This window comes from Tachyglossus aculeatus, chromosome 2 (genome assembly GCF_015852505.1).
Source record: "Tachyglossus aculeatus isolate mTacAcu1 chromosome 2, mTacAcu1.pri, whole genome shotgun sequence".
Taxonomy (NCBI): Eukaryota; Metazoa; Chordata; class Mammalia; order Monotremata; family Tachyglossidae; genus Tachyglossus; species Tachyglossus aculeatus.
This window is the reverse complement of record NC_052067.1, coordinates 160,290,104-160,297,712: the sequence shown is the minus strand read 5'-3', so window position 1 is coordinate 160,297,712 and position 7,609 is coordinate 160,290,104. Positions and strand designations below refer to the sequence as shown.

General features: G+C 40.7%; 1 non-coding gene across 1 annotated transcript; it reads right to left on the bottom strand.

Moving 5' to 3' along the window:
• Nucleotides 1-7,256: 7,256 nt before the first annotated feature.
• On the bottom strand, nucleotides 7,257-7,329 carry TRNAK-CUU. The gene has a single exon. It is a non-coding gene; the product is annotated as a tRNA-Lys (tRNA).
• Between the last annotated feature and the right edge of the window lie 280 nt (nucleotides 7,330-7,609).

The following is a 7,609-nucleotide window of genomic DNA, read 5'->3' as shown; positions in this document are numbered from 1 at the left end:
GCCTGGGGAAGATATTCTACACAGATGTAAAGGTGTTAGCAATGGATCAGTGGTCAGAACATTGATTAAGAGGAGGTTTGAAGATCTACTTGGGAAGAGTGAAGAGAACAAGTCGGAATTCAGAAAGAGGAAGGCAGTTCGTTAATTCATTTGTTCAATTGTATTTATTGAGCACTTACTGTATGCAGGGCACTGTACTAAGCACTTGGAAAGTACAATTCAGCAACAGAGACAATCCCCACCCAGTGGACCCACAGTCTGGAAGTTGACAGAGAAGCTCAAAGCAGACAGAAATAGAAACCTACTGGAAATTTTTGAGGAGGGGATTTTTTTTTAATGGTATTTGTTAAGGACTTACTATGTGACAAGAACTGTTCTAAGCACTGGTGTAGGTACAAATTAATTTGATTGGATGCAGTCCCTGTTCTGCATGGGGTTTACAGGTCTAAGCAGGATGGAGAACAGGTATTGAATCCACATTTTACAGTTGAGAAAACTGAGGCACAGAGAAGTTAAGTGAGTTTCTCAAGCTCACATAGCAAGCAGTTGGGAGAAATGGGATTAGAACTCAGGTCCTTCAGACTCCCAGGCTGGTGCTCTCTCCACTAGAACACCCTGTTTCTTTAGTGACACATTACAATTGGAATTTGGAAAAGGTATTAGCCTGCATTCGTATAGACTAAGTAGACTGAATCTTGTTCCAAGGAATTGTCTTTCCTCACATCCATTTATTTATTTAATTTTATTATGGTATTTGTTAAGTGCTTATTATGTGCCAAACACCATTCTAAATGCTATCCCTCATGGGACTCACAGTGTAAGAAGGAGAGAGAATAAACATCCTAATTTTACAGTTGAGGAAATTGAGGCAAGAGAAGTTAAGTGACTTGCCCAAGGTCACACAGCTAGCAACTGACAGAGGTGGGATCAGAACCCAGGTCCTTCTAACTTTTAAGCCCATGCTCTCTCTATAGCTCTCTTGGGCTCCTGAGTCACAGTCCAAAATTAAATTCCAAAGTGGCCCCGTGGGGAAAAAAATAAAAAACAAACTCCCTCACTATTCATTCATTGCTACCTTTGGTTCCTCCTCTCCTTTATGTATACCCTGGGCTAGTCAATAGGAGAATGCAAAAAGTATGTAAATTAAAGACAGTCCCTACTCACAAGGGTTTTGCAATCTAGGAAAGAAAATACAAAAATAAATAACAATTAAGTATCAAAGCTACCCATCTCCCCCTACTTAGAAAAGTGGCTCAATGGAAAGAGCCCGGGCTTGGGAATCAGAGGTCATGGGTTTTAATCCCGGCTCCACCACTTGTCAGCTGTGTGACTTTGGGCAAGTCACTTAACTTCTCTGGGCCTCGGTTACCTCATCTGCAAAATGGGGATGAAGACTGTGAGCCCCCTGTGGGACAACCTGATCACCTTGTAACCTTCCCAGCGCTTAGAACAGTGCTTGGCACATAGTAAGCACTTAACAAATACCATCATCATTATTATTATTACCTGTGTTTCCCCAATCTGGTAACAATTCATTCATTTAATCATATTTATTGCGTGCTTACTGTGTGCAGAACAATGTAACAATCTATTCCCCGACCTTCTAAATAGTTGCAAAAGCTGCTTCACCCATGTGCCAACCCAAGGAGGTAGAGAAAGGTCCCAGGGGAGGAGAAGATGGCACATGGGTGTTATCTATGATGGCGGACGGGGCTCCTGTGAAAAGGGGAACTAGGCAGAGCTGAAGTCTAGAATTCTCAAATGGCTGATCCATTTGACGTTTATGTGAACTCGAAAGGAAGAGAATCAGATTCACCCATTTACATTTGACCTGAATGAAGCCTCTTTTCTTGCCTGCATTCTGGTTGGGAAAATTATTTTACTTCAAAAGCACATATTGCATTTTCAAAATGTCAGGGTGGATGTACCCTAAGTGAAAAAGTCTCCTAATATTATTCCATTTCTCTAGATGATCATTCCTCATTTCTATTGCAAACTCGATAGGCTCCTTTATCAAAGATCCTGGAATTCTTATGGATAATCATATATTTTGATTTTGTGGTCTTAATGCTGGCAATATTTTGTAAATCTATAGGGATCGTAAAATTTTGTTCACAGTAGGTTGGACTCTGAGGATTAAGCAAAGAAAACCTGCTGCTGACAGCTAAAGATGTGTTGGCACTCAAAAATGAAAAGTTGGGAAATCAAAAGGCCAACTTTTCTTTGGAATGCATACCTTACAAAAATATACAGAATAGATCTATAGAATCCCACGAGTGGCCATCATTCTGAAAATACAGGTGGCATTCATTCGGAAAGCACTAAATCATTTAGAAACTGATGAGACAGGTGGGTTTCTATAGAGAAACAGCCTGGGAATGGAAATCCCTCAGGGTAAGATTTAATAATTTATTCTGATTTGAAAGATGAATGACTGCTGAGAAAATTGGGAAACTACCCTATTATTACTATTAGATAATAAGTAATGCCCTAGTCTGTTGGTAGGCCTGATTAAAATGTGAAATACAATAAATCTAACCTCTTATTTTCATGGAAACAGAACATTTATTTATAGACTACAAACACAGATCAGCTAATACCTCCCTTTACAATATCAGTTCTTTTCCAGACAATTACAGTGGTATTGGAAGGTTTCAAAGTATCTAATTTAAATGCAGTGACTCTCATCTTTTAACAAACACTGGTTCATCTCTCACCTTGGACGTTATTGGTATTAAGATTCTTTTTTATTCAGCAAAGCCTGTTTGTCATACTCCTTTGCCATTTTTCTTCCTAATTCCCATTTCAAAACTTGAAACATGGAGGGCAGTGAAAAGTGTGAGGTTTATAAGTAAGTCAATGAGATAAAAGTAACCCAGTGATACAATTGTATATATATATATATATATATATATATGTAGGGTATATCTATAGGTTAGGCAGGTTAGCAACTGGGACACAACACAAAGAAAACAGAGGAAACATTTCAAGAGTAAATTAAAACAAAATCTCAGTCACCGGTACATGCCAGCTGAAAACTGTGCATCAATGTGTCTTATTCTATTGTTATATTGTACTCTCCCAATCACTCAGTACAATGCTCTGCACACAGTAAGCTCTCAAAAATAAGATTGACTGAGCACTGACAGGTTCACATGACACACTGTAATTGAGAAAGAGTGGCTCTTTTTGAGTAGAAGCTTCATTAGGACAAGGAAACATGGAGGTGAAGGGCACCAGGTTCCACAAACAACAAACACAACAAACCATCAAAGGACTATGTCCAAGGTCACATAGCAGACAAATGAATACATGACCTTCTTCTTCCCAGGCCCATGCTCTATCCACTACATGACCCTGCTTAGGATGGGATGTTTCATTTTACATAATACCTCAGGTACAGGAATTTCATACAATTTTTCCAGAGGGAACTCCAAGCCACTTTGCCATCCCCATGCTCTGGGGCGAGGGCGCTCCAAGTTGCCTTCACTGTGGATATTCATTCATTCATTCATTCAATTGTACTATTTGAGAACTTACCGTGTGTAGAGCACTGTACTAAGCGCTTGGAAAGGACAACTCAGCCATAGAGACAATCCCTGCCCACACCGGGCTTACAGTCCACAACTAAACGGACATCAATATGAATAAATAGAATTATAAATACATGCATATATTCATAAGTTCTGTGGGGCGGGGAGGGGAGGAAGAGGAAAAGGAGTGAGTCGAGGTGATGCGGAAGGGAGGGGGAGTTGAGGAAAAGGGGGCTTAGTCTGCCACCCATCCACCTTTCTTTATTCCTTTCCTCTCACCAGCAGCACAACCTGAGGGCCCAAATATGCTATGGCTCCCAGGACCCCCCCACCTCCCCGTTAGTCCTCGAACTGTCTCCCTTCCCACACCCTCGCCCCAACACTACAAGCCACGATATGTTCAACCAGGCCCTTCTCCAGAGCTCAGACTGCAGCATCTCCCAGAACCACTGATGCAGCAGGACACCTCCAATCAATCAATCAATCAATCAATCGTATTTATTGAGAGCTTACTATGTGCAGAGCACTGTACTAAGCGCTTGGGAAGTACAAATTGGCAACACATAGAGACAGTCCCTACCCAACCCTACCTCCACCCCTGACCCACTTGCAGTGTGGCCCTAGCACTTCGTGTTTTCTCAGCACCCTGATGTTTCGGCATGCACCACCTATCTCTGGGCCACCTAGGTCCAAGATGGCAGATCTGGCCATGAAATGGAGAGCAATGGGGATGAAAGAGCAAGAGTGATGAAAGGTTACCATTGGAGACCAACGGATGCCAACGATTGGAGACCGATGGATGCCAACACACCCACATGCCCAGGAAGGGAACTCGATAAAAATTATTGATCGATTCACTGCCCCCCTTGAATGCACTGGATTTCATTGAATTATTTGTATAAATATGTACATATATATACACACACACAATAATACTATATATATATATATATAGTCATTCATTCAATCATATTTATTGAGCACTTAGGATGGGGCACTCGATAAAAATTATTGATCAATTCACTGTTCCCCTTGAATGCACTGGATTTCATTGAATTATTTGTATATATATGTATATGTATATAGATATATATATATATATATATATACATACACAAAATAATACTATATATATAGTCATTCATTCAATCATATTTATTGAACACTTAGGATGGGGCACTCGATAAAAACGATTGATCGATTCACTGACTCCCTTGAATGCACTGGATTTCATAAAATTATATATATATATATATATATATATATATATATATATATATACCTATATAGTCATTCATTCAATCATATTTATTGAGCACTTACTATGTGCAGAGCACTGTACTAAGTACTTGGAAAGTACAATTCAGCAAGAGATAGAGACAATCCCCACCCAGCAATGGGCTCACAGTCTAGAAAGGGGAGACAGACAATAAAACAAAGCAAGTAGACAGGCATCAATAGCATCAGAATAGATAAATAGAATTATAGATATATACACATAATTAATTAAATAAATAGAATAATAAATATGTACAAATATATACAAATACTGCGGCGTGGGGAGGGGGTAGAGCAGAGGGAGGGAGTAGAGGCGGTGGGGGAGGGGAGGAGGAGTGGAGGAAAAAGGGGGCTCAGTCTGGGAAGGCCTTCTGGAGGAGGTGACCTCTTAGTAGTGCTTTGAAGGGGGCGAAGAGAGCTAGTTTGGTGGATGTGCGTAGGGAGGACATTCCAGGCCAGAGGTAGGATGTGGGCTAGGGGTCGACAGGAGGACAGGCAAGAACGAGGCCCAGTGAGGAGGTTAGTGGTAGAGGAGCGGAGGGTGCAGGCTGGGCTGGAGAAGGAGAAAAGGGAAGTGAGATGGAGGTTGGGAGGTGATGGACAGCCTTGAAGCCAAGAGTGAGGAGTTTTTGCTTAATGTGAAAGTTGATAGGCAACCCCTGTAGATTTTTGAGGAGGGGGGTGACATGCCCAGAGGGTTTCTGTAGAAAGATAATCTGGCCAGCAGAGTGAAGAATAGTCTGAAGCGGGGAGAGACAGAAGGTTGGGAGATCAGAAAGGAGGCTGATCCAGTTGGGATAGGATGAGAGATTGTACCAACAAGGTAGCGGTGGTTTGGATGAAGAGGAAAGGGTGAATCTGGGTGATGCTTTTTTTTTTGCATTTAAATTTATACTGTGTATATATATATATATATATATATATACACAGATATTGTTCAGCAGGATCTAGAAGCCAAATGGCCTAGTGGAAAGAACATGGGCGGGAGTCAGAGGGCCTGGAATCTAATCCCAGCTCCACCACTCTCCATCACTTGCCACTTGTATGACTGGGCAAGTCACTCAGTTGCCTCAACTTTAAAATGGGAATAAAATATCTTTTCTCCCTCCCTCTTATAGTATGAGCACTGTGAGGAGCAGGGAATTAATTACATCTGCTTATATTGCATCTACCCCAGTGCTTAGTACGGTGTTTGGCACCTAATAAGCACTTAATGAATATCACAAGTATTATTATTAAAAGCTGGAGCTAGGTGAAGCTGTGGAAAGAGTAATGATAATAATAATAATAATAATGATGGTATTTGTCAAGTGCTTACTATGTGCAAAGCACTGTTCAGGTTATAAGTTTGTCCCACGGGGGGCTGACAGTCTTCATCCCAGTTTTACAGATGAGGTAACTGAAGCACAGAGAAGTTAAGTGACTTGTCCAAAGTCACACAGCTGACAGTTGGCAGAGCCAGGATTTGAACCCATGACCTCTGACTCCAAAGCCCGGGCTCTTTCCACTGAGCCACACTGCTTCTCGTACAGAACTGGGAGTTAGAGGACCTGAATTCTAATCTTGACTCCACCAGTTACTTATTGTGTGACCATGAACAAGTAAATTGGGGGTTAAACACATGTTCTCCCCGTCCCCTCTTAGACTGTGAGCTGCAGGGGTCGTGATTATAGTACACTTAACCCAGCACTTAGCACAGTGCTCTAGACTCTAACCTCCTTTTGGACAGAAAACACATCTATCAGCTTTGTTATATTATACTCTCCTGAGACCTTAGTACATTAGCACACAGTCCGTGCACAGTAAATACAACTGATAGATGTTTACATTGGTAAATACTTAATAAATATAATTAATATGATCATTTACAACAATTATGAAAAACTGGATTTGTGGTCCTCCAAGATTCCAGTGGAAGTTTTGAAGTATAACATCACTATCAGTCATTCCTTCAATTTTAGAACCACTTGGACATCTGGGCTCTATCTCTTTTATTCAACAAAACTATTCATTGGACAGAGAGCTAAGCTCACACAAATACCCATTTCTATAGCCATGGTTTTAGGTAGCTGAAAGGATTATGGAAATTTGTAGTTTGAAGAAATTTTGGAATGGCTGAATCAATCAATGGAATTTATTGAGCACTTTCACTTTGGATAAGGAATCTCATGTGAGGCAGAGACTGGGTTCAACTTGATTATCTTCTATATTCCCTGTGCTTAGAATGGGTCTTAACACATAGTAAAAACTTAACAAGCATAATAATAATAGTACTAATAATCACTATCATTACAATTATTTCATTCATTCATTCAATCGTATTTATTGAGCGCTTACTGTGTGCAGAGCACTGTACTAAGCACTTGGGAAGTGCAAGTTAGCAACATAGAGAGACGGTCCCTATCCAACAGTGGGCTCACAGTCTAGAAGAGAAAAAAAGATTCACGCTCAACATGGGGCTCGAACCCACGACCCTGAGATTAAGAGTCTCATGCTCTACCACCTGAGCTAGCCGGGCACTTACTGCTTTCTTTTATTTCTTTCTTTCTTTTATTTATTTTATTTATGCAGAGTACCGCACTAATGTATTGGGAGAAAACAATAAAGTTAACAGAGACTGGGGAGATAGAAATGGAAAAAAATTGCAGTTAATGAAAATGTAAATACACCGATATAAGGATTTCTATAGAAGTGCTTTCCCCCTCTCAGGGTCACAGCTGCAGGGTTCCCAGGACTCTACCAGTCTTGATTAGGGGAGGGAGAGTCAGGCAGAGACCTACTCATTTTATTCTTAGCTT